This window comes from Asterias amurensis, chromosome 20 (assembly GCF_032118995.1).
Source record: "Asterias amurensis chromosome 20, ASM3211899v1".
In the NCBI taxonomy this organism is placed as follows: Eukaryota; Metazoa; Echinodermata; class Asteroidea; order Forcipulatida; family Asteriidae; genus Asterias; species Asterias amurensis.
This window is the reverse complement of record NC_092667.1, coordinates 2,494,010-2,518,198: the sequence shown is the minus strand read 5'-3', so window position 1 is coordinate 2,518,198 and position 24,189 is coordinate 2,494,010. Positions and strand designations below refer to the sequence as shown.

The 24,189-nt window shown below is 39.4% G+C and overlaps 1 long non-coding RNA gene across 1 annotated transcript in view; it reads left to right on the top strand.

Moving 5' to 3' along the window:
* The window catches only part of LOC139952245 (uncharacterized), a 186,496-nt gene that overhangs the window by 133,977 nt on the left and 28,330 nt on the right, over positions 1–24,189 (top strand). The window contains exon 13 of the long non-coding RNA XR_011787877.1: positions 10,459–10,677. This is a non-coding gene — a long non-coding RNA (uncharacterized lncRNA). The remainder of the gene's footprint in view (positions 1–10,458; positions 10,678–24,189) is intronic.

The following is a 24,189-nucleotide window of genomic DNA, read 5'->3' as shown; positions in this document are numbered from 1 at the left end:
TTTCTACATAAGCTACACACATTCTAGTGTATGCTTTTCGTTATTGACGTCAAATCCAATTGCTCACTCGGTTACAGAAGCCAACCTCTCCCCACGGACGATAGGTAGCAATTTATTTAGTTTTGTTCACCTCGGGTTGTAAACTTATCTTTTCCGGTGCTGTAAGAAATGGACATACGGGACCCACATGGTTTCACCATATAGCAATGAATCTATATATGGTTTCATAGGGGAGATTGATTTCAAGTCATTGTCGTGGTTGACGACTTCACAGAGGCGTTAGTATTGAACGACTATTTGTCGTGTTTCAAAGTTACTCTGTTTTTGTCACTTTGTCACCAGTCTACCCAAAAAGCTATAGTTTACATTGTGAAGATCAATTTGGTAAGAACAGGAAGAAGATCGTTACTTTGATCAAAGCATTTCAAATTAATTTGGTGAAAACAAATACCAGTGGCTGGCAGTGCCAGAATTAACGGAAGGGTGGTAATCATAGATGTCAATTTGCCAATGTGCACAGTGTGCTAATCTTAGTAGTGTGTGCCCATGTGTCACTGTGCCACTGGTGTCAAAGCGCCACTGTGCAAATGTGTGTCACTGTCAAAGTGCCAATGTATGCCAATGAGTTTGCCGATGTACCACTGTGCCACTGTGTCACTGTCAAAGTGCCACCGTGCCAATATGTGTCACTGTGCCAATGCTTATCAAAGTGCCAATGCTTATCAAAGTGCCACTGTGCCAATGTGTGCCAATGTGCCACTGCATGTGTGCAGACTTGCCACTGTGCCAATATGTCACTGTAAAGTGCCACTGTGCCAATATGTGTCACTGTCAAAGTGCCACTGTGCCAATATGTGTCACTGTCAAAGTGCCACTGTGCCAATATGTGTCACTGTCAAAGTGCCACTGTGCCAATATGTGTCACTGTCAAAGTGCCACTGTGCCAATGTGTGTCACTGTGGCAATGTGTGCCCTTTGTGCCACAGTGCATGTGTGCCAATGTGTGTGAATGTGCGTCAATGTGGCCCTTACCCTGTGAGGTGAGTTCGATACAGTCGGCAGTTTGAACTAGAAAACAGAAATTGGAGAGGATAATTGAACTTTTTCAACGAAATAAATCAGCCTTCATATGTCACTTTGTATTGTAGTCTCCTTCAATACACGTGTCGACAATTCAATCATTATGCGGATGAAAAGTTATTAGCCTAAAGTAAAAAACCGTATGCATAAAAAGAGGTGGGCGGGGTCATTGTACGCCGGTTTCTTTCACTCAGTAACAACATGGTCTAACAAACAACGCAGCGACAGGAAGTGCCATCGGAAGTTCGATTTTGCAACTTCCCTTTTAACCGTACATGCCCCTTCGAACATGAAGAATAGAAAGTTGAAAAGTGAAATGCATGTGATTCAAAGTCAGTGTCACTACACGGCAGGGGGCTATGACAAACAACAAAATACTTAGGTATTCTTTATACGCGATTAGTGTGCGTTTAGTCAGGCAAGACTTTCATATTTCATAATGTACAGTAATCCGTTTCATTAGAATGCGTGGAGAGAAAGTTCACCATAACATCCCACGTAGATCAAATGAGCCATACCCCCTTCCTGGCTGTGCTATAATACGCATTGGATTCCCATTGACCCACATATACTACCCACATAAAGCCTGCTTTCTTGGATTCACAAGTTATGATCACAATTGTATTGGAGAAATGAGGGTTTTCCCTTTATAATTGAGGGTATGACACTAAACTTGGAGATCAAACTTTCTTAGAATAATGTCTATAGAATAAAGATATTGTGAAATAAGAGCTTGTTTTTTTAACTGTCCGTTTTAGTTTTCATATTAGTCACTCCAATAACGTCCATTCCAGTTCAATAACTTAGTTCTGAAACACAGTTCACTTCAAATACACTTTATTGTATCTTGATTATATTATTGATAAAGAATCGGTAAATCAGTGTTATCTGATCGATGTGATTCTGATTGATAATTGATCCGACCAATACTTCCATTCTTTGTCTGATTGTAATCAATTGGTTATGAAAACAAGATGAGTGCAAAATGAGAGCAGTCATAGTTGAACTAAACTCCAAATTAAAAACAATATTTTCATAACTAGTTTTAAGTGTTTTATTTTGAATTGCCATTACTACAGTGATATCATGTAAAGGTTCAATTAGTGGGGGTAAACGAGTCATTGCGAATGATGATCCCTTCCTGTCCGATTGCCTACTTTTTTTATGAAACCCAGAGCGTTGATATGAAACTCATGGCCACATTAGAGTAGAAATCGTGTTTATCATTAAGTGAAACAATGACTGGAGGAGAAGATGCAGCGAGTCTATAAGTGAAAGCATGATCGTTTTACCATCAGAAGAAGAGTGGACTAGAATGGTTCTCCATCATCGTAGACAAGTTCCCATTTGAATACGTTTATCCTTCTAAGAAAGTCTTTGTTAGCCCAGTAACACGACGTATACATATTGTAATTGCCCAATAAGCCAAACGTGTAAAATGTTAAGAGAGATGATACAAGAGTTTTGAAACTACTCCAAACGAAAGCAAGCCCAGGCAGGACACCCCCATGGTGACGTCCCGAAGGGGCTGAGGGTAGGGAATGCCGAATCGTAATATATGATTCAGTCTACCCTCTCGCAACCTTCCTCACGATACGCCCCCCTTCCAAGAAAACATCGAACAAACGAACAAACACTTACCCCCTCCCCCATCTCCACTCCACCCCTCCTCAAAAAATAAAAATAAAAAGGATTATTAGAAGAGAAGGGGTGGCTTGTATTATAAAGTGGAAGCCTCTCTCCCTCCCCCTGCAAAGTAACTTTTTAGTCAATCATACAATTGGGTTTTCTTCCCCAGTATAAGCTATGGTATAACTGATGTTTGTCAATGGTTTGTGCTCTAAAAGCCTCGTTAATAATAATATGAATTCTCCACACACAGCCTGAGAGCATCTGGGTGTTTCAGTGAAGATGCTACAATTGATCTATATTACCGCGGCCTTCTTATTAATCAAGACGACGTGCATTAAGGAAAAGAGGTCATTCATCAAGACCCCGAAACCCTCAAAGATCACAAGAGGAAAACATCTCATTGGGTCATCAGATTTTTAAAAGGGGTTTGCTATACTATAAGTTACCTCAACAAATGTTGAGGTGAGTATTTATCATCTTAAAGCTTTTCTTAAATGGACCCTAATTGGCTAAATGGAATAGGCTGCCCGATTTGTTATCGTTTTCGTGACATGTACTCTTCGATTTGAAATTTTAAATGAATCACATGTTTCTTAATCATGGACAAACAGTTATCTTTAATTTCGTAAGGTACTTTTCTTGAATATTGTAATTTTAAGGCTGTTTTGATACAAACATAGATGCCCCACAAAAAAAGTGCGCTTTGTAAAAAGAACTTCTTGCTGGCACAATTGTTCCTATAAACGAGGGTTCGGAGAAGGTGAAATCTTAAATTGTATGAGGTTCTTGTCTGAATATTGTCAGCTTTATCGGTTATTTTGAGACCAAAATAGATGCCCCTTGTTTTTAATACGAGCTTCGTAAAACAAATTCTTTTTTGTCCAGCGGTTATTGGTCTCCTTGTCAAAAGAGGGCTCGAAAAAGGTGAAGAACCACGGACTGCGATTAATATTATGCTATATGCAAGAGAAAACAATTCTTACCAGCAAATATGTAGTGTCATTTATAACATTAGTGGTTTCCCAGTTGCATTGTTGTTTTTGTTTTGCCTGTAAATTAAACAAGCTATGTGTTTTTTTTGTAACAACTTTGCCCTTGGATGCATTCTCACTTATGTACAAAGGTCTACTCCGTAATAACTAGGCGACAACTCTATCTGTCCCCACTAGACTTCATGTGAACCCTATTCTGACCTAGCGATTAAGTTGACCCATCTTAATAGACAAGACCTTGATAAGATAGATGCGGGTCATCTTTCACTGTATCTTAATTGAAATGATTAAGATGTGTTGAGTTCAATGGGGAATGTTGACAGTGCTATCTTCACATAACGCAGTATTGATATCTCTGATTATTGGTATCGACCTCCGTGTAAAATTTCAACCGAGATAAACCTGGTGTAAACACAGTCTTTGCATATTTTTTTCTTAAAAGTACATGAATGCCAATTATAAAGAATTGAATAGTTGAATTCTGGATCTGACTTTAAAGTTTAAACCGGATCCAGTACTTATCCTGCAACTCAACCGTGTAGTCTAGAGAGTTTGTTAACGGTAGCCCTATACATAATAATATTATTATTATTACTACAAGGTACGAACGAGAGCAAAACCCATGACGAAATCTATGTTTGTTGTTGTGTGTGCACTGCTTTAACATCACCACCTAATTTTGATAACTTTTTACAACAGTGGTTTTATGAAAATTAAACCTAGATTATTGGAAGGATTTACATAATATGATTCCTTTAAAAGGTATTGCCTTTATATTGAACAGCAGTTCACAATGCATTGAATTTAATGTACCTGTAAACTTTGTCAAGCACAGAGGTCCTGTAAAGTGACGGCTTCCAACCTGTTATAAGAACCACCCCAGACTTGTTGATACATGTTCGCCTGGTTGTTGTCTGAGCCGTTCAGACGTTAAATTCCTCTCGGTTGTGAATGTTTTCATACAATCTCAAATGGCAAATCCGGTCTTTTCTGTAGCTTTTTAGGCTTTCTACTGATCTGTAGTCTGACCCTAAGCCATCAGTCGCCGGATCTTCCCCATACAACAATCCCCGCTAATCGGGGCGTGAAAACAGATCTTGGGGGCAATAGAGGGTCCCCCTTCTTGTGTCGGAAAGGGGCGTGTCTGCCAATGTTGGGGTCTTGGTGTTACAAAGGATTATCTAGGGGCAATAGCTAAAAATGGTCCCCCCTCTATAGTGGGGGCTTTTACCTGGAAGGAGGTGTACTGTCTGGTTGTGTAGGGGTCTCTCAGACCGGTGTGTTAAACGGGTGGATTATCTCAGACAGGCTGTTATTGCTTGAGTGAAACAGATCCCCTAAGGTGTGCCTTTCTGGTGAATTGAAGCACATTGAGATATAATTATGAATAATGGCGAGTCTGCTTTGTGCAGGGCTTTTATAGATATCCATAATTCACCATATCCACTCCTGGTCAATAACTCCAAATATTTTGATTTTTTAGCTTTATGCATCTTTTGAGATGATTCCTGTACTGCTCTGTATGTATTTTTCGAGTTAGAAAAATTGTTATGAGAACATCAAAAGTTTTTCATGCACGATTTGTTCCTTGCTATGCGATCCAATTCATCCACTATCGACTCGTGTACCTGAAAGTAAACATTTGCCCAAAGTCAGTTTCCCATTTTCCCTTTACGATAAATAGATCACGAATAAAAATTAAACATATGGAGTTCCCACATGTACATAATGCTTCGGTTAACACATTGAGTGAGATACCAAGGTTGAAATTATACTGCGAATATTAAACGTGAACTGTTTCTTAAAGGAACACGTTGCCTTGGATCGGACGAGTTGGTCAAAACAAAAGCGTTTGTAACCGTTTTTTATAAAATGCATATGGTTGGAAAGATGTTTTAAAAGTAGAATACAATGATCCACACAAGTTTGCCTCCAAATTGCGTGGTTTTCCTTCTACTGTGCGAACTAACATGGTCGGCCATTTATGGGAGTCAAAATTTTGACCCCCATAAATGGCCGACGTATTAGTCGACGAGGTAAAAGGAAAACCACGCAATTTCGAGGTATGTTTGTGTGGATCATTGTATTCTACTTTTACAACATCTTTCTACCCATATGCATTTTATAAAAAACGGTTACAAACGCTTTTCAAAGACCAACTCGACCGATCCAAGGCAACGTGTTCCTTTAAAGCTATGGTTGTTGTAGAAAGCGCCACCGACGAACAAAAATGAACATCACGGTCACCTCTTGTTTGCAGTTCATCATATCCACCAACAAAACTAGAAAACAAGAATGTTTGCCTTGAAAGGTAGTGATATAACCATGCTCCAGGCGTCAGAAACGCCGCATGACATCGTCAGGTTCTTTTTGATACCCCGTCTTGCGTCAACAATTTGCTCAAAACCACCCCGCCCCTGGCCCTTGAGTGAACCCACCTATAATAATACCCTATATGAATGTCTAGCAAGGCGAAGGATACATCACCCCTCAACAGGTATACAGGTGTAACAGTACCTCAATCCGGAGACTATAACTTGCATTATTATGACCTCCTTCGACGCTGTCATAAACACGCTCATACAAAATAACATTTTAAAAGAGTGCAAAGGATGACCCACTTTACTTTCAAAGACCTATAGCTTGCCATTGTTTTGCCATTGAAAGTTACAATATAGGGTTTAACAGACTTTTGATTAGTGTAAGTTTGTCTTGACTTATTGCGATGTTTCTCTGTGACTTAATTTACATAAACGGCCCACTTAACTTCAGGTCCTAACTTCCCAATGTTTAGAATGTTTTTTCATGATTTTACAGGCTTTCAACTTCTAAGTTGTCTTGACTAACTGCGACGTTCTTCTGTGACTTGATTTAAAAAAAGTGTTCTTAGGGAGAGACAATGATAATTGGTATGCTGAATCTCATTTTAGGGAGTTTGAGAGGGAGTCGTTTCTCACAATGTTTTATACCATTAACAGCTCCCCATCACTCGTTACCAAGTAAGGTTTTATGCTAACACTTATTTTGAGTAAGTATAGTGTCCACTGCCTTCAACTTCAAATGTAATCGCAATTTCCAGTTTGCATTTATCACCAGATGTGTGAACAGTCCTATTCAAAGTAAAGCTAGTTGTTTTAATGTATGATATAGTTTTGGAACCAACAGTATGATACTGTGGCGACGTAGTTGGTACATTGCAAAGTTTATAATTCGAACTTGAAATGAGGATTGTTCCCTTGAACCACATTCATCAACGACCCTGACATTAGCACAACACTAATCCGCTTTTAGAACACAGCGTGTGTTTGTGTGACCTCGTCAACATCGGGTCCACGCCCGGAGAAGTTTGTCAAATAACCTTAACCTTATTCCAACCCAATTATTATTATTTAAATTAAGGGAATATGCAAATGAGCTTCGCGGTTATAAATCAATAGAGATGAGACGCCACCTTTGATAGATTGAAAGGTGTTGAAAAAAAAGAGGTCAACGCTCAGAAGTTATGTTTAGCCCTTTTTAAATTGCACACCCCCTACACAATTATGGAACTTATGTAGGCTACTTTTCCTATTAATACAACAGCAATAGTAGTGCAACTGATGTTCCTTAAAAAATGAATGTACCGGTACACCTCTAGTAACACCATCCCTTTATGTTGTGTCTTAAAAACCAGAACATTTGAATATTTCAATGAATGTTTTCCCATAACCTTACGTTGAGCCATCTATAAATCGTAAGCGATCACAGATAATCAAATTGGTTTAGTTTGTTGTAGCGCAGTACCGTGTTTTGATTGATATAGAAATATTGACTTCCGTGACATTTACGGTTCTCGCACCACGACCTCTCTGATTAATTGATAAACCGTCGGATACTGTTTATAAAACCATAGAGCTTTCTCTATGATAAAACATACACCACTCTAAGAATGCGCAGCCATGTTAAATTATTGTTAAAATGTCAACTCGGCATGACATTTATCCGACTCTCCACCAAACCGTGAAATTTCATGAATAAAACAGGCAATAAAAAAATCTCCCCGTATTGTTCAGGAATCGATTGTTCTACGTCAATTGTTCAGTTTGAGGTTAAGCGAAGCAGGTGGACCACATTTCCACACTGCAGGTGCACGCAATCGCTAAGTGTGACGGGAGGGGGGCAATACTGGGCCCTGTGAGTCTAAAAACCACAAGTTCAAAACTGGCTAAAAGTTCGGATAAAAGACTTTGCGGTTTGTACTTGGAAAGTATTTGAACTCGGCCAATTAGAATAGACTTTTCAACTTTTATCATTTTCAGGAATTTATGAAATATGGAATTTGTAAATAATAATTCAAAAACAGTTATTTTATTATCTGATTTAGTAAAAATAAGTTTTTGTTTTAAAATGTTCACTTACACCTTAGTCCAGTTTAAAATGTTCACCTACACTACTTACTCCAGCTTTTTGTTCACTTGAGTAGAAACAAAATAGTACATTATAACAAAACATGAACAAAACCCTTTTTCAATACATGTATCTTGAAAATGTGCACATATTCCACTTTATGCGCTCATTGTGCTGCAGGGAAGAGTGTTAGAGTGTGAATAATCCAATTAAAGAATCTACTTTGAAAAATGTCACCTCTGTCAATTTCTTAATCAACAAGAAGCGATTAACATCAGATTGGCATGACAGAACCATTGCATAAATTGCTAAGACTTTCTCTATAACTTAAAATTTACCTAGAGCAACTGTACAGACTTTTTGATACTACATTTGGGACACCGTCCTTCCTCTATGATTGTACCATCGATCAAGGGTTTTGGGATGTTTTTAAACCGTGTTTCTTAAACTATCCCATTCTATTGATACCAGTACATTGTTTCGTGTTTTTATGTGAAGTCATCAAGTCATGGTTCAAAGGTTACGAGAGACTTATGAGAGACCACCATGCTAACTGTTTATTCCTACGGACAATCGATCCATTTTTACGGGTAACCGCAACACCCTGAGTCGGTGTTTTCCCTCCTTAAAAAATCGGCCCCGCACTTCATCTCTAAAGTGTACAAGTTAATCTCCTTATCACTTTATTATAATGCTGACTGAGATTGTAAGTAAATGCCACCCCGTAAATGGTGCTCCCCTGACGGGTAAAATGTGCGGAAAACAGCCAAACAACCGCTCTCGCCTGACTGGCATGTCAACTCTCCCGGGGTGTCAAAAGTCCCCAACCCGTTGAACCTAGCCGCCGCCGTAGCCATAGCCCAGACACCCCGCGTAAAGACGGCACCGGTGGGTGGTCGACGAGTTGCGATCTTCCACTAATCATTTTCATAATTTGAGTTTTGACTTTTTTTTAAAGTCGACCTGGGGACCCTTCGCTGTCGCCCAAGACGTATTTGTTTTGCTGTCTGATTGAGCCATGCGTACATTTCGGTCTTTCATCAAGAACTATTGCATGTATTGGATCAGAATCTTTTAAAAGTTCATTTTTTAAAGGCACTGGACACTAGTTAACTCATTCTGGATCTGATTGATTATAAATTCAAACTGGATCCAGTACTTAAAGGCACTGGATGCCTTTTGTAATTGTCAACGACCAGTAATATTCTCACTTGGTGTATCCCAACATGCAAAACTAACAAATCTGTGAACATTTGAGCTCAATATTGGTCATCGAAGTTGCAAGATAATAATGATAGAAAAACACCCTCGTTTCACAACTTTGTATGCTTTCAGATGCAAAATTAAAGGCTTTAGGCCTGAAGTCTTTTAAAATTTGAGTGAGAAATTACCTCTTTCTCAAAAAACTACGTTACTTCAGAGGAAGTTGTTTCTCACAATAATTTATAATTATATTAACTGATCTGCATTGCTCGTTACCCAGTTAGTTTATTTAAGCTAGTGTAATTACCAATAGGGTTCAATGCCTTTAAACGTGACATAGAAAGCAACTTGTACTCCAACATATTTCTACCCCATCCTACCATTGGTAAAGAAGGGCAAGGCTAGGTTAAACATTTATAATGCTACACGTAGAGTCTTATTATGCATATTAATGACCAAGACCCAGTGAAAAGATGAATAGCAGTGACGTCGTGAGGTCGTTGTAGTAATGGATACCGTTAGGGTTTAACTGAAGGTTAACTTATAATCTGACAATCAGTCCACCAGCGTGGGTCACTTTAATTTAAGGAAGGGCCCTTTATATTCCATCCGCGTCAAGGACTTTCTTGTATACGTCCTTTTCTTTTATAGATTTCTTTCACACAATCCCTGAAAAAGTTGAGGCTAATCTCCCCCTATAAATGTATTTATTGATTTAAACAATATTTATAATATTATATGTAAAACCATGGGGGTAGATGTGAAAAAACGTAAGAGATTATTTGTTGAATTATGTTGGCTATGGCAGTTTTCCCCAACCATATTGGCTAGTGTGATGGCTTAGACTCCGCCAGCCACTTTAAAAACCCTTACCGAAATTGCACATTATTTTCAAAATAAACCAATGGAGCCTGAGCATGAGCCAAAATTAAAACCGTAGTTTCGATAATGGCCTATACTGCCCTGTACCAAACTGAGTAAATGTAATATAATTGTTGTTTAGATCCTGTCAGCCATTCTGAAACCCTTCTTTAGAAAGTGCACATTTTCAAACTAACTGACGGTAGTAAGCCCTGAGCCCAAATCCAAACGTGGTTTCGATAAGGGCATATCATACCACGTATAAAACTGATTCAAGTATATGTTAAATTATTTCTGTATACAGTTTGTCACTTGAACGAGTGTCTTTAAACGGCACCTTGAAGTATACAACCGTGGGATGTCAACAATACATACAAGAACAGAGCAGGGACCTTGTTGTGTCTAATCTAAGGACATGGAATGGAACCGATCCACTGACGTCTTATACAAGTGAAAACACTATTGTGTGAATAGCTTCAATTTGTGTGGCTTCTTCGTATAGACGTTCTTCACAGTCTCACAGGTAAGCTATAACGATCATCATTGAAACATTGAAGGTTGAAGTTAACGTAATGCCATTGATATACTGTTAATAATGAGTAGAGTAGTCTCCTCTACAAGGCGGTACTGGTTTTTTGGCGGACGTGTTGCGCTTGTTTACACTGCGAAGAACATTGACGTGTGTGGGGTCAATAACACAAGCGATGTCATCAGAGACTCGGGCAATCTGCAAGAGCAAAGTGAAAACTGAGTACCGTAATTGAAGACTTGACTAATCTTTATCACAGAAACCTGGCTACTCATGTTATCAGTACTTCAACCATAAGTAGCTGACTTCAAAACCATAAGTAGCTGATTTCAACCATATAGCTTCAACCAAAGTATAGCCGAGTTCTACCATGGTTCTACCATGGTTCTACCATGGTTCGACCAACTGACTTTAACCAATATAGCTGACTTAAACCAATAAGTGGCCGACTTTAACCATAAGTAGCTGATTCAGCCATAAGTGACCTCAACCAAAGTAGCCGAGTTGGCAACCAATAAGTAGCTGAGTTCAACCAATAAGTAGCTCATCAACCAATAAGTAGCTGACTTCAACCACTGACTTCAACCCATTATAGCTGACATGTTTTGAACAAACAACAGGAAATGGCACCGAAATTGTTAAAAGCGAAATACTTTGTTGTGGTTTCAAAATTTTAGCATTGAGTTCAGAACTATTTCGACGTTGTCACTATTAGCATGAATTATTCACATGATACACGAGATTTGTACACTGATTCATTCATAAGTTTGTAACTCAAACACTAGTGTTGAAGCTAATCACATGCGATAGGGTTGTAGCCAATCACATGCGATTTGAGGTTGCATAAGATGAATATTCATAAAAAAGAAATTAACGTCTTTTTAAAAACTGTCTTTAGAGCTTTAATGCTGCAACACGTGTTTCATTATTCGGTTCTGAACTATGCCCTTCCCCTTAATCAGACCTGGCTACTTTCCCCAGACCTTGGAAAAGTACGCACGTGAGACCCTTACAGCTGCCGTTTGAAATAAAATCATTCGAAATCGAATATATTTGGAGACACATTCCGGTCCAAAATGCATTTGTGTTTCACCGGCGTAGACGCGTAGGAAACCACAAGCGTCACTAGAAATTGAACAAGTCGGTTTTGCCGACCGACGAAGCACGCCAATTAAATGGTATGATATAAAAAGGGGTCATTTGTAACGCTCCCGCGCTTTTTAGATGGCATCAAGGCCGCACGTGCCTGATCGGACTTGTGTACAAGTCGACCTGCAGTCGAACTCCGTATAGTCGCCAACGATGCCGGTCTGAGGTTGTATTAGTTTCGCCTCTACAGTTTCAACCTTGGTTGTGTTTTTTAAACATCTATATAGACAGGCACACAATGGATGTTAAATGTTTTCCTTTCATTTTGGTATTTCTTATGGTGTGTTGTTGTTGATTGCGGTATGGTTTAGAAATCGTGCTTGGGCGGTTTTAATTATCAATCGGGCGACAAACAATATTAATAATACAGATAACAAACATATATTACATTGGGAGTTACACACATCATTGGGTAAATGACGCTTCCGGTATTAATAATGTAAGGACTTTTTGGTTCCTCTGTCGGCTCAATGGCGCTCATTGGAGTAGTGGTCGCCTCAAATTTAACCCAGTTTAAAAGTTTAGAAAACGAAACTGAGGCGATGGTATAGCTGGAGCCTGGAGTTAACCCGTTACCTTTTTAATGACTACTGGCAAGCAGGACCAGTTAGCTTGTCATTTTACTAATTAGTTGGATTTTTCACTAGTCAATCTTTCAAAGAAATCATAGGGAAGCTTTTTAACACTGAACTAGCCAGACCACTTGGAGAGAATTCTGACTGGTCCTCAGGGGTTTTAACTGGCATTTGGCTAGCGGACCACTGTTAAGGGAGAACGCTGGGAGTCCCTTGACCATTTTAACAACGGTGAAAGGTTCAAACAAAAGTAACCTTACTGGTAGCACTAGTAAACATTGCAAGTATACGAGCCTATTGGACATGAAAGAAGACAACTCCCTTCATTGGTCGCAGTAGACCATAGGGACTCTTAATGAGATGTGGCAAAACGATATGGCATTACTATAATGAGAATTAACAACATATTGGACACGAAAGAGAACTATATTGATTGGTCGCACACTAAAGCGACTTTTTTAATACAATACTATAATGATAAATAAGAACATATTGGACACGAAAGAGAACTATATTGATTAGTCGCACACCAAAGCGACTTTTAATACAGTACTATAATTATAAATAAGAACATATTGGACACGAAAGAGAACTATCTTGATTGGTCGCAGACCAAAGCGACTTTTTAATGAGATGCGGAAGTCGCGAGTCACTGTGACCAATCGCTGCAGCGCGCTCAAATCAGTCGCGTGGCATGTGCGATCGGTCGAGACAATCACAACTCCGTCTCGTGCATGACAAGCGCATTTCAATATCTGCCTGAACTTGCATTGTCGGTTCATGCAATCGCATTTTGGCGCTCGTTTTCCTCACCTGGTTTAGCTGGCCTTTTTTCTGGCATGTGGTTAATGGATAGTCCTTGGTAGCCTGGGTGTAAAAAACTACTTCAGTTCTATGCTAATTGTTTTGTGAAGATGCGGTTTGATGGGCATTACCAGCATTGAAATGCGTCTAGTATGAACAGTTGCTCATAAAAATGAATTGTTAAAATTTTAGATTAAACTTTGTTGCTCGATCGCTTTTTAAAAACAAATTGGTGGGAGAAATTTTGAGTATTGTAACATTTTAAATTAATTTTAATTTTAAATCGTTAGAGAGATGAAAGATTATTTGCCCTTTTCTTTGTCTATAGGAATTATTTTACACATATATGTATATAAATATATTTGTGTAATTTTTTAATCACCTAACGATCAAATCTAGCCTGAAGACGAGCAGAGTATACTGTTTGAAACGTCGAGACCACACCGGCTCTTGTCAGAGCCAACACTCAAACAAAAGAGATTTACACATGCAAGTTTACTATTTATTCAGAGTTTCTTACAACTCTATCATGCTAGTTCTTTGGCATCTCACTCTTGACGGTAGTACTAGTGGAGCAATAGAGAAACCCCGAGATCATCTCAACTGGAAAATTGATGTGATGTCAAGGTACTTTTGTAATTCAATTAGATTACAATAGAATCAAAGTGGTGGTACAAACTGACTGCTTGTTCACACCCCCTCAAGGTTGTGTTCTGCTGATCAGAAAGGCGACTCAGATCGCTGGTCATCTCGGGTTATTGGATTGTGTGGACATGCACTTATTGATCAATGATCGATACATAATGTGAATCATCTCTCGGGAGGTACCTGTGCGCATTTTTAATTTTGTGTGAGTCGTTGGTTGAAACTGCGCAAATAAAGTACGTCGCATGTGTGAATCCTGTAGGGAGATACCTGTGCGCATTTTTCACTTTGTGCGATACATAGGTTGAAAATAGAGAAACTGCGCAAAATAATGTAGATTGATTTAAATAAATGTGTTTTTAGAGCGGTTTTAAATGATTCCAGTGTATATGAGGCACGGATGTGAACGGGAAGATTGTTCCAAAGAGTGGGAGTGGCGATTGAGAAGGAGCGGTTTCCATAGCGAGTGCGGGGGATAGGAACAGAGTTGAATTCCAGGTGGGCGGTAGATGATGATCGGAGAATGATAAAAGTACATTGCACGTGTGAATCCTCTCGGGAGGTACCTGTGCGCTTTTTCAATTTTGTGTGAGACGTTGGTTTAAACTGCGCAAATAAAGTATGATAAAAGTACATTGCAATGTGTGAATCCCCTCGGGAGATACCTGTGCGCAATTGGATAGAGAAACTGCGCAAATAAATTATGATAAAAGTACATTGGAATAAATTACAGGCTCAAATGCACACTCATGCACTTTTGCACTCTTTTGGGTTGAGATGCCAGCACGCGTACTTCTTCTAAATGTGTTGAGGGAATTCTGTTCCAGCTGAATGAGGTTTTGATTGATTGGTTTTATATGAAGAGACAGTTGTCTCTTTTTCTATTGCAAGATTCAAAAACGGTTATAAATCCAGTTTATAATTGTATGTACCGAAACTCTTGTTGCCTGATAGATGAAATCTTCCTCCTGTCATTAGGGAATCTTTTTGAGTATCTCTGTTTCTTAAAGAGAGCTCTATCCATGAGCCACCTCTATCTATGTTTTAACATAGTTAAAACTTCTATTGCACGTTAAACTTAATGGTTATACATTATTGTGTTACGGTAGTTATATAAATACATGTGATGAGTTTAACCGTTGTCGAAATGACTGTAAGTTTAGACTTTTTAAGTCTCGATAAGAAATTTCTCTTGCTCAGCGAATCTCGATTCTGTGTAATTGTTTTATGACCGTAGAACAGCAGGACACCATTCTGTGCAATACTACCAACCACTTAGACACTACGTCCAATTGTACTCAAAAGTATTGAAATCTGACAGTGGTCATAAATTACAATATGATTTTCCATGAGATTATTGTATGCGTTAAGTCTCAAGGGGGAAACTGTGTTTTGTTCTGCGGTTCTTACTATTGGCGGGGGTCTGCTTCTTAAAGTTAAATAATCTGGAAATTCTATTTGACGAACAATTGCCCACATATGTATTATAAGTTGACCATTTCCACCATGTTGCGACCAACAATGCCCCAATTATACACACCTGGAGGGCACTGGAGTTCTCACTTTGCACTTTTCTTTATCTAAACTCTCCACACTTCTGTTTTAATCGTTAACAATTTGCCGCCGATAATTTCACATGGGAAATCTTTATATGGAACCACCCCATGTGGTTCTTGCAGTTAAAACCATGGATCAAATTGGCCCGTTTCCGGTGTGGGCAAGGAAAGGTCGAAGGTCATTATAAATCTTACCTGTATATAATAACCGAGTTATTAAACCATATGTGATCAACTTAACTTGTCATCGGATGTGGTTTCAAACAAATTGTTTGCCTCACCCGTTTTTCCCAATCTTTTTAGCGAGAATGTACTTTAGGCCTAAATCTAAACTTTACACATCAGGTTAACTTGATCACTATTTGATTTGTTTTACGGCATCAAATTGCAAAAGAAAGACACGCCAACTGAAGGGACTTTCAAAAAAATAAAAAATGACATCTCAAATTGGAACTGGGTTGGGATACAAATACAGGTTTGGATACAAATGGGATGTCACCCAAACCAGATTTACTCTATCTCGTTAGTTAGTACACCGTATTACACTGAACTACAACCATGTGTAGTAAAGACTACACAGTTGGTGTATCTCAACATATGCATAAAATAACTAACCTGTGAAAATTTGAGCTCAATCAGTCATCGAAGTTGCGAGATAATAATGAAAGAAAAAACACCCTTGTCACATGAAGTTGTGTGCGTTTTAGATGCTTGATTTCGAGACCTCAAGTTCTAAATCTGAGGTCTCGAAATCAAATTCGTGGAAAATTACTTCTTTCTCAAAAACTATGGCACTTCAGAGGGAGCCGTTTCTCACAATGTTTTATACCATCAACCTCTCCCCATTACTCGTCACCAAGAAAGGTTTTATGCTAATAATTATTTTGAGTAATTACCAAAAGTGTCCACTGCCTTTAACTCCGATTGAACTAATGAAAGTACCGACCCATAAACCAAACAGCAGTCAGTGTAATTTAAGCTGATGTTATTATCCGGTGTAGTTATCTCAAATGTCCGATTCTTAGTTATCCTGTCTGGCGCTCTAATCGCCAACTTTAATAATGAGGGTATGCTGAAGGGAGATGATGTCATGCCTATATTTAGTCAATCTCTATCATAACTGTTTAGGCACATTTTTACATACAATAGTGGCTCATTGCCCCGTTACTGCGAGGAAATTTGAAGTCGTGTCATTTGTAAATTCCAGTAGTATTTGCTCCTTCATGAAATTTATTTAAATGAAGGAGATAGGCCTAAACATGGAGGTGGCCTAAATGTGTCGTATTGAACATGATGCAGTTACTAGCAAATATTGTATGCAAACATAGTATTCTTGATTAGCAACGAGTATTGGCACGCACTAATTATTGTACATAACCAAGGCAGTGTCTGGCATGTATGCTTGGTTTTTGAAAGGGCAAGGGCACCGAGGCATTTTCTCCTTTGTGAAGGGCACACTATGTGGAAATTGTACATCTCTACTGGAGCATTTCAATGGCACCAAGGCAAGGCACCAGGGGGCATATAGGCATTCGTTGTCTCCGTGAAGTATATCGGGAGCCCATTTTTGAAAGGGCAAGGACACCAAGGCATGTTCTCTTTGGTATTAAGGACACCCTAAGAGGAAATGTTAAATTTCTATTGGAGCATTTCAAGGGCACCTAGGAAATGATCAAGGCCCAATTTCATGGAGCTGCTTAAGCAAAAAATGTGCTTAAGCACGAAAGTAGCTTGCTTATTTTACACATGTTACTGGCCAAAACTTCATGCCATATACATTGCTTGTAACTGGTATTTAGCTGTTTACTTAGCATACCAATTGAGTGGAGTCTTTGCCGGTAATCTGGTTTTACTAAGCAAGGAATTTTTTTTGCTTAAGCAAAATGTTGTGCTTAAGCAGCTCCATGAAATCGGGTCCAGGGGGCATGGAGGCAATCGCCTTCGTTGCCTCCGTGAAGTACATCAGGCCTGCAGTGTGATATAGGCGCTGTGCACCCAAGGTGTTCTTCTTAAAGTTGAGACTCTAAACATGGTTGTGATTCCAGTTTCATCATTTATTAGAAAATCAGCGGCTTCCTCTCGAGTATTGTACGCCGCCAACCCGTCGTGTCAGCCCGGCACACCACTTGACTCCTTCCAGCGTGGCTGAAACATCCAATCAATATCACCTATCTGATTTCTCCATGTTTAGAGTTGGCTTCTTCACCGTGGCGTTTATGTGTTTTTATTAAAATCTAAATAGAGTCAATAACCTTTCAAGTGTTGAACCTTGAGTGAGTGACTCGTGATTTGCCGCTGTGTTTTAGTCACTTAGAATACATTGGACGTATCTCCTGTTACCTGTGGACTGGAACAATCTTTCAAATTCGTATTAGATTTAGGCGTCCGTGTTTAAAGGGGGGATAATAAAAAAAAATAGTTTTTGGAGAATGAAATGCAATCTCCTTCTCTTGGTTTCGATGCAAACACAACACAACCCATCTGTGAGTATGTTCACGTTACTAGCCTATGGTGTCCATGTTTGCAATGTGGCGACTGTAAGGAGTGATAAGCTCAGCAAGGTACGGGGGAGCAGTTTCATTCCAACATTTATTGCACGGTTTTCCCGATACATCGTGATGCAACACGGCACGCCATTTTGTGGAGTCAAAAATGTTGACCCACAAAATGGCCGACCGCGTTCGTTCGCAGAGTAAAAGGAAAACCATGCATTTCAAAACAAACGGCAACCATTATTGTTTGTAATAGACCAACTTGCCTTGTCCAGGGCAACGTGTCCAGGGCAACGTGTCCCTTTAAGCATGAGGGAGTTCATTTGATTCAAGACGCTGCCTATTGAATGAAACGTAATTACCCTAACCCTTCCAACGTCAATGTCCACCATTTACGTCACCGGGATAGAACATCTCATTTACAAAGCTTAAAGTGAATGCATTTTCCTACAATTCCTAATACTTGTTCACTTCACTACCATCTTAAAGTTGTAAAACCCCTATAATAAAAATAAAACCCTGCTACAATTAGACCCTCTGTGAATAGAATTCAGCATCTACATGTACCCCTTTGATGCTGTGACCCCTACTTCAATACTCCCCGAAGTAACAGTAGAATTATGGTGTCTTCCTGTTTTCTAAACATAGCCATTTAACAAGGGGGGCAATTTGCTTCTTATCGGCTCAGTAACGTTAATACTTACCTGAGATCCTCCCCCTCAGGGCTGGCAACACAAAAAGAGCATTAAAAGTTTGTTAACAGTAACACGACACAATGAGATCGTTGTACAATACTACATGTCCTCTTAAAGGTGGGTTTATGAAAGGTGCTTTGAGTCCAACTACACACATGAGGTTGGTAATTACAGGTGGAAGGAACTAACCGGTACATCCTTATGTTTGCATCTTCAAGAACATTGATGAAGGGACAAAACTCAGGGAGCAAGAGGGTGATGGGAGTGTCAGTCGAGAAGTAGAAATCCCGCAGGATGAGTTTGAAAAACGAATACTTCGATGTGCTGGGTATAACCATGGAGGGTATACCGTAGGCCTACCAGCTGAGATTACTCTAAGTTATTGTATAGTAGGGGTCGACCCCGGTGTGTGACGGGTTTTTTTTCCCAGGACGAACGTGTGCAGATAATTACCCACGTCCGTCCTGGAAGAAAAAACCGTCACACACCGGGGTCGACCCAGGGAAGCTAAACGAACGCACCCTTAATGTGCCAGTGATGCATTTTTTTGCCCCCAAACAAATTGTGTTTTACATCTAACACGGAATAAGAGATGAAACCCGATGAGCAAGAGGGTGATGGGATATTTTAGTATCGTGCTACGGTCGAGTAGTAAACATCCCATTGTATTGTAGGATGAGTTTAATAACTGATTTTTAACTTGATGTTAGTGATTGATGTAATGTGCCAGCTTAGAATTCTGTATCTTGTATTGTGTCATACTGATGCAATTATTTTGTGATTTGTCCAAACTGTACAAACGTCGGTTCTAAAACTTTGACTTGTAACGACTTAGGCCTATACATAAAATAGTGGCCTCTTATATATCGCTCATATCCGTAACTCAGTGACGCTCATGGCGCTTAAAACATTCAAGATATACCTGTAAGTGACCTACTCCTTTTTGAAATAGCACCTTGTAATGGTTTACAAGGTGCTCTGGCGCAACGTGCAGCCAATCAAACCAGTAACATTGGGGCGAACCCCCTTCTCTTTTCGATAAAGTGCACCCCTTCTCTTTTCGATGAAGGGCACTGTTTTATTTTTTACACAACACACGGGACCAACGGCTATACGTCCCATCCGAAGGAAACTCTTTCACAGATATTATTTTGGAGCGATTCGTGATAATTCTGACATCTTCTTCTTGCGTTTCCAAGGTGGACATTGAATATAATTAAATTGGTGACTTACATACGGTACAGAATCTGTGTGTTTTGATATACTTTGAGTCAAACACAGACTTAAAAATGTGGCAATGTTTCGTAAACCTCATTGTGTTTATGCGTGACCTAAAAACATGTAGGAAAGAACGTTCCTTCCTCCCTGATCTAATAAGATACGATCTACGCCACATGGGTCTCTCTTTATACGACAAATCATGCTGTGACTGTCTGATCTTAAACCGCGGTGTGTTTTGAAACATATAATTATGAATGCCACAAAACCCTAACAATTAATGAAGATCTTTTAATCCCTAATCCAAAGCATTGCTTAATCAGCCGCCTTTTGACATGTAATCTCGGATTACCGGGGATTAGTGACGTGTTACCTGGTCCCTGGATTTAACGAATTAGCACCCCAATACTGCACCCCTTCGCACCCTCTATATTCCATGTGACAAAATCACCTCTTGAAACATGCAAACCCTTAATGCTCTTAGCATCTTCATCCCGTAACACTTGTAAGTTTAGCTTTCAAATTTAAATCTCTCGGAGGGAATTTTAGACTATAGGAATGTGAAGGGAGAGAACGAGGGGGTTAGAAAATCGGGGCGTATTAAGTCAAGAGTTTATCTCCCTTTAGGAGAATGCATCACAGGTGGTAGGATTCTCAGAGTAACTTCAGTCTTGTCCAGAATGAAACAAACAGCTGTGTGAATTACCACGCATCCTGTCTCATAAGGTCAGATAAAGAATACGTTGGACTGATAGGGCCACATGTTGATTGAAAAACCACAATAGGTTTTATCCATGTTATGAACCTTGTGAAGTGATAACAGTACAACGTCCCTGGATTGACGTTATGTTCATTTTGTTGATTGATGTATTTAATGAGTAGTGTGGATAAGATATCGAGATTTTTGAAAGATAGCAAGATTTTTGAAAGTAACGGTTTTTTCTCAATCATGCAAGCTAGGAGTATTTTTTAAAACTGTGCTAAAAGTGAATCTCTCTCTCTCTAGTCGACCGAGGTCGGAATCATGTTGAGATAGGCCCAACCTTGTCTATCTCTCATTATGGAGGGCACTGGATACTTTGGGTAATTACTCAAAATAATTGTTAGCATAACAATACTTGGTAACAAGCAAATGGATAGCTGCTGATAGTTCAAAACATTGTGAGAAACGGCTCCCTCTGAAGTAGTTTTCGAGAAAGCAGTAATTTTCCACGAATTTGATTTCAAGACCTCAAGTTTAGAACTTGAGGTCTCGAAATCAACCATCTAAACGCACACAACTGCGTTTGACAATGGTGTTTTTTCCTTCATTATTATCTCGCAACTTCGACGACCAATTGAGCTCAAATTTTCACAGGTTTGTTATTTTACGCATATGTTGAGATGCACCAAGTGAGAAGACTGGTTTTTGACAATTACCAATAGTGTCCAGTGTATTTAAGTCAGGAAGAACAGTTGGAAGCACCCGATGTCCCTAGCAACTAATTTGTACAGCTGAGCTTCTGTCTTCCCATAAAAGTGAATATACAATTATAAATGTTTCGACTTTGTACCAGTGGCGGTTAAGCGCAGTGGTGTGTCTTGCCTCGGCTTCCACCTGTGGGAGCCGGTTCGAGTTCCACGGGGGGCACTATGTGAAGACTTCCTCATTGTCTTCTCTCCTCGTCCAGTTGCTGGACAGGCTTTGTTGAGAATGATCATAGATGTAGATGTATGTTATTCTCCCTCAATTAAAACCTTAAAAAACCCAAGTCCTCCAACATTAATTGTTGAACTCATGGTTAGGGAAATGTATTCCAGCACAACTGACTCTGTCTTAGCATGGATGAAGTGTCTTAGCTTGAGTCTTGGTATACTAAACGCATCCTAGAGTCTCCAGACATTTGGTAAGTGTGTGTGTGGGGGGGGGGTAAACCATTGAGTGAAGAACTGAGATGGATTCCAGAAAGAATGAGGCATATCACACTTAAATAGTTTTTTATTTTTTACTTTCATGGTTTTAGAGGGAGGAAATTAAGTTTACTTTTGGGGGAAGCGAACGCACGTCTCACCCAACTCTCTTCTTGATGCATCTGGAATATCTTAATCTGTTTTAAGAACTTCGACCATAACAGAGAAACGTGGGTCAATATTGGACCTTTTGCACTTGTCGGTGAACTTTGTAAAACCTTTTCCCCAGATGTCATAACAACGAAGTCCGTCTGATGTTCTAAATTGGGCGTTACACGTAAATCTAATTATGTGTGTCGAGATGCGGTTAGCATTGTTTTCTGCTGTGTAACTTCATTATTGGGTAAATCAAAATGGAGTTGTTGTTGTTGTTGTTGTTGTTGTTGTTGTTGTTGTTTAAGTTGACGTTGTTGCTGTCGTCGCCCCTGCCGTTGCTGCTGTTTTTGTTCTTGTTGTTATTGTGGTTGTTGTTGCTGTTGCTGCTGCTGTTGCTGTTGCTGTTGTCGTTGTCGTTAACGTCGTCGTCGTCGTCGTCGTTGTTGTTGTTGTTGTTGTTGTTGTTGTTGTTGTTGTTGTTGTTGTTTTGTCGTTTTTGTTGTTGTTGGTGTTGTTAGTGTCGTCGTCGCCATTGCTGTTGTTGTTATAAGCACTATTCAAATGCATGTCATCAACTTGGGCCATGGAGCAATAATCTAGTTTATTGCTCCATGCTTGAGCATAACTATAGTGGTGAGGGCAACTCAACAAATAAAGCAATGGTTAGGTTCCATTTACATTTCCTTGATTGACATAATGGGGAGTAAGTATGAAGGGTGCATTGAGTGTGTGAAACAGAGACGGCAGACTTTGTTTACTGATAGGAAACAGATCAACACTATCATATTCAGGGTTTAGAGAAAGGATTTAATGTTTGTATCTACACATTGCACCGTTCCCACCAAAGAACTAGACCTTCCGTTAGAAAACTTCCAGTGAACCCCTCCGGCCCTCTGTGGCCACCAACTCTGTTGACCAGAACAGTCTGTGCATACATGCAGCTTTGTTCGTGACTTTTGAACAAGAAACATTCGTCTCCTTTGGCAAAGAAAGAACCCATGGTCAGACAAGGTTTTCTTTGAATCGGGGATAATCTTCCAATGGGGAAACGCTGTTGAAAATGCCAGACTGGCTCTTGTTGATAAACATTAAACAGAAGAGCAAGGATGTTCATCTGTGTCTGAGGAGAGTCCATTGAGAAGCAATTTTCCTCATCTATAAGTTTTCAAGGTTGCATCACTAGACTAGGATCAGAGGTGGCGGTGTGGTGTGGCCTTTTGGGTGGCCTCTTGAAGAAAGTCGGCCTTTATATTCTTAAAGGTACTGGACACTATTGGTAATTACTCGAAAAGCATAGAAACTTACTTGGTAACGAGCAATGGAGAGCTGTTGATGATATACAAAATTGTGAGAAACGGCTCCCTCTGAAGTAACGTAGTTTTTGAGATAGAGGTAAATTATCACGCTACAGCCTTTTGTAAGGCACCTGAAAGCACACAAATTTCTGCGACAAGGGTGTTTTTTGTTTATTCTCTTGCAACTTCGATGACCAATTGAGCCAAAATTTTCACAGTTTTTTTTGTTGTGCTTATGTTGTTGATACACCAAGTGAGAATACTGGTCTTTCACAATTACCAAAGGTGTCCAGGGCCTTTGTATGAGCATGGAGGTAGGGTATGGGTAAATAAGAGTTCCATGTACTACAGTGGCTGGTTCAATCAAGTGTTGACTACACAACGTGACCCATCACAGCAATGGTCATCTGAGCATGGGGGCGCACTATAGTCTATAGCAGTGACTGAAGAAAATGTTAAGGCCTTGGTTCGTTTTATTTATGTTTATGAGTAAAACGATTTTCATTCCATAATCATTGTCTGCCTTAAAACACGTTTTCTAAAGAATGGACAGAAGATCTCACACTCCAGCATTTTAGTTCTGTATTCGTGAGCTGACTCACATGAAAAAGTTGTCATATATATAACTATATAGTTGTCCTGGTAATTTGAATACTAAATTATTGAAAAATCTAAATCTCAGAACAATCGAGACTCAGGTTTGGGGTTTAATTTGAGGGAACGTTTAGATTTGATTTCATCGTGGAGCAACGTATATGATTACATGCTTCGCAGTAAAGTAGCTTCAGAGTTTGGCTGATTATGGTCCCTTTTGTAGAAATTATCATTTGTGTCAATTTACAAGGCGTATAGGATTAGTGAACTTGAAATACCCAAATCAGCCATTTTGTGTATAGAAGACAAAGGATATATTCCAGAGACCCATTTTGATAAAGTGAAGGTATGTATCGGCATGCCTTCTTACACCACGGTCCTGGAAATGCTGGCAGGTGTTCCCATTCCTTAAAATTATTGACATTTATCAAATTTGT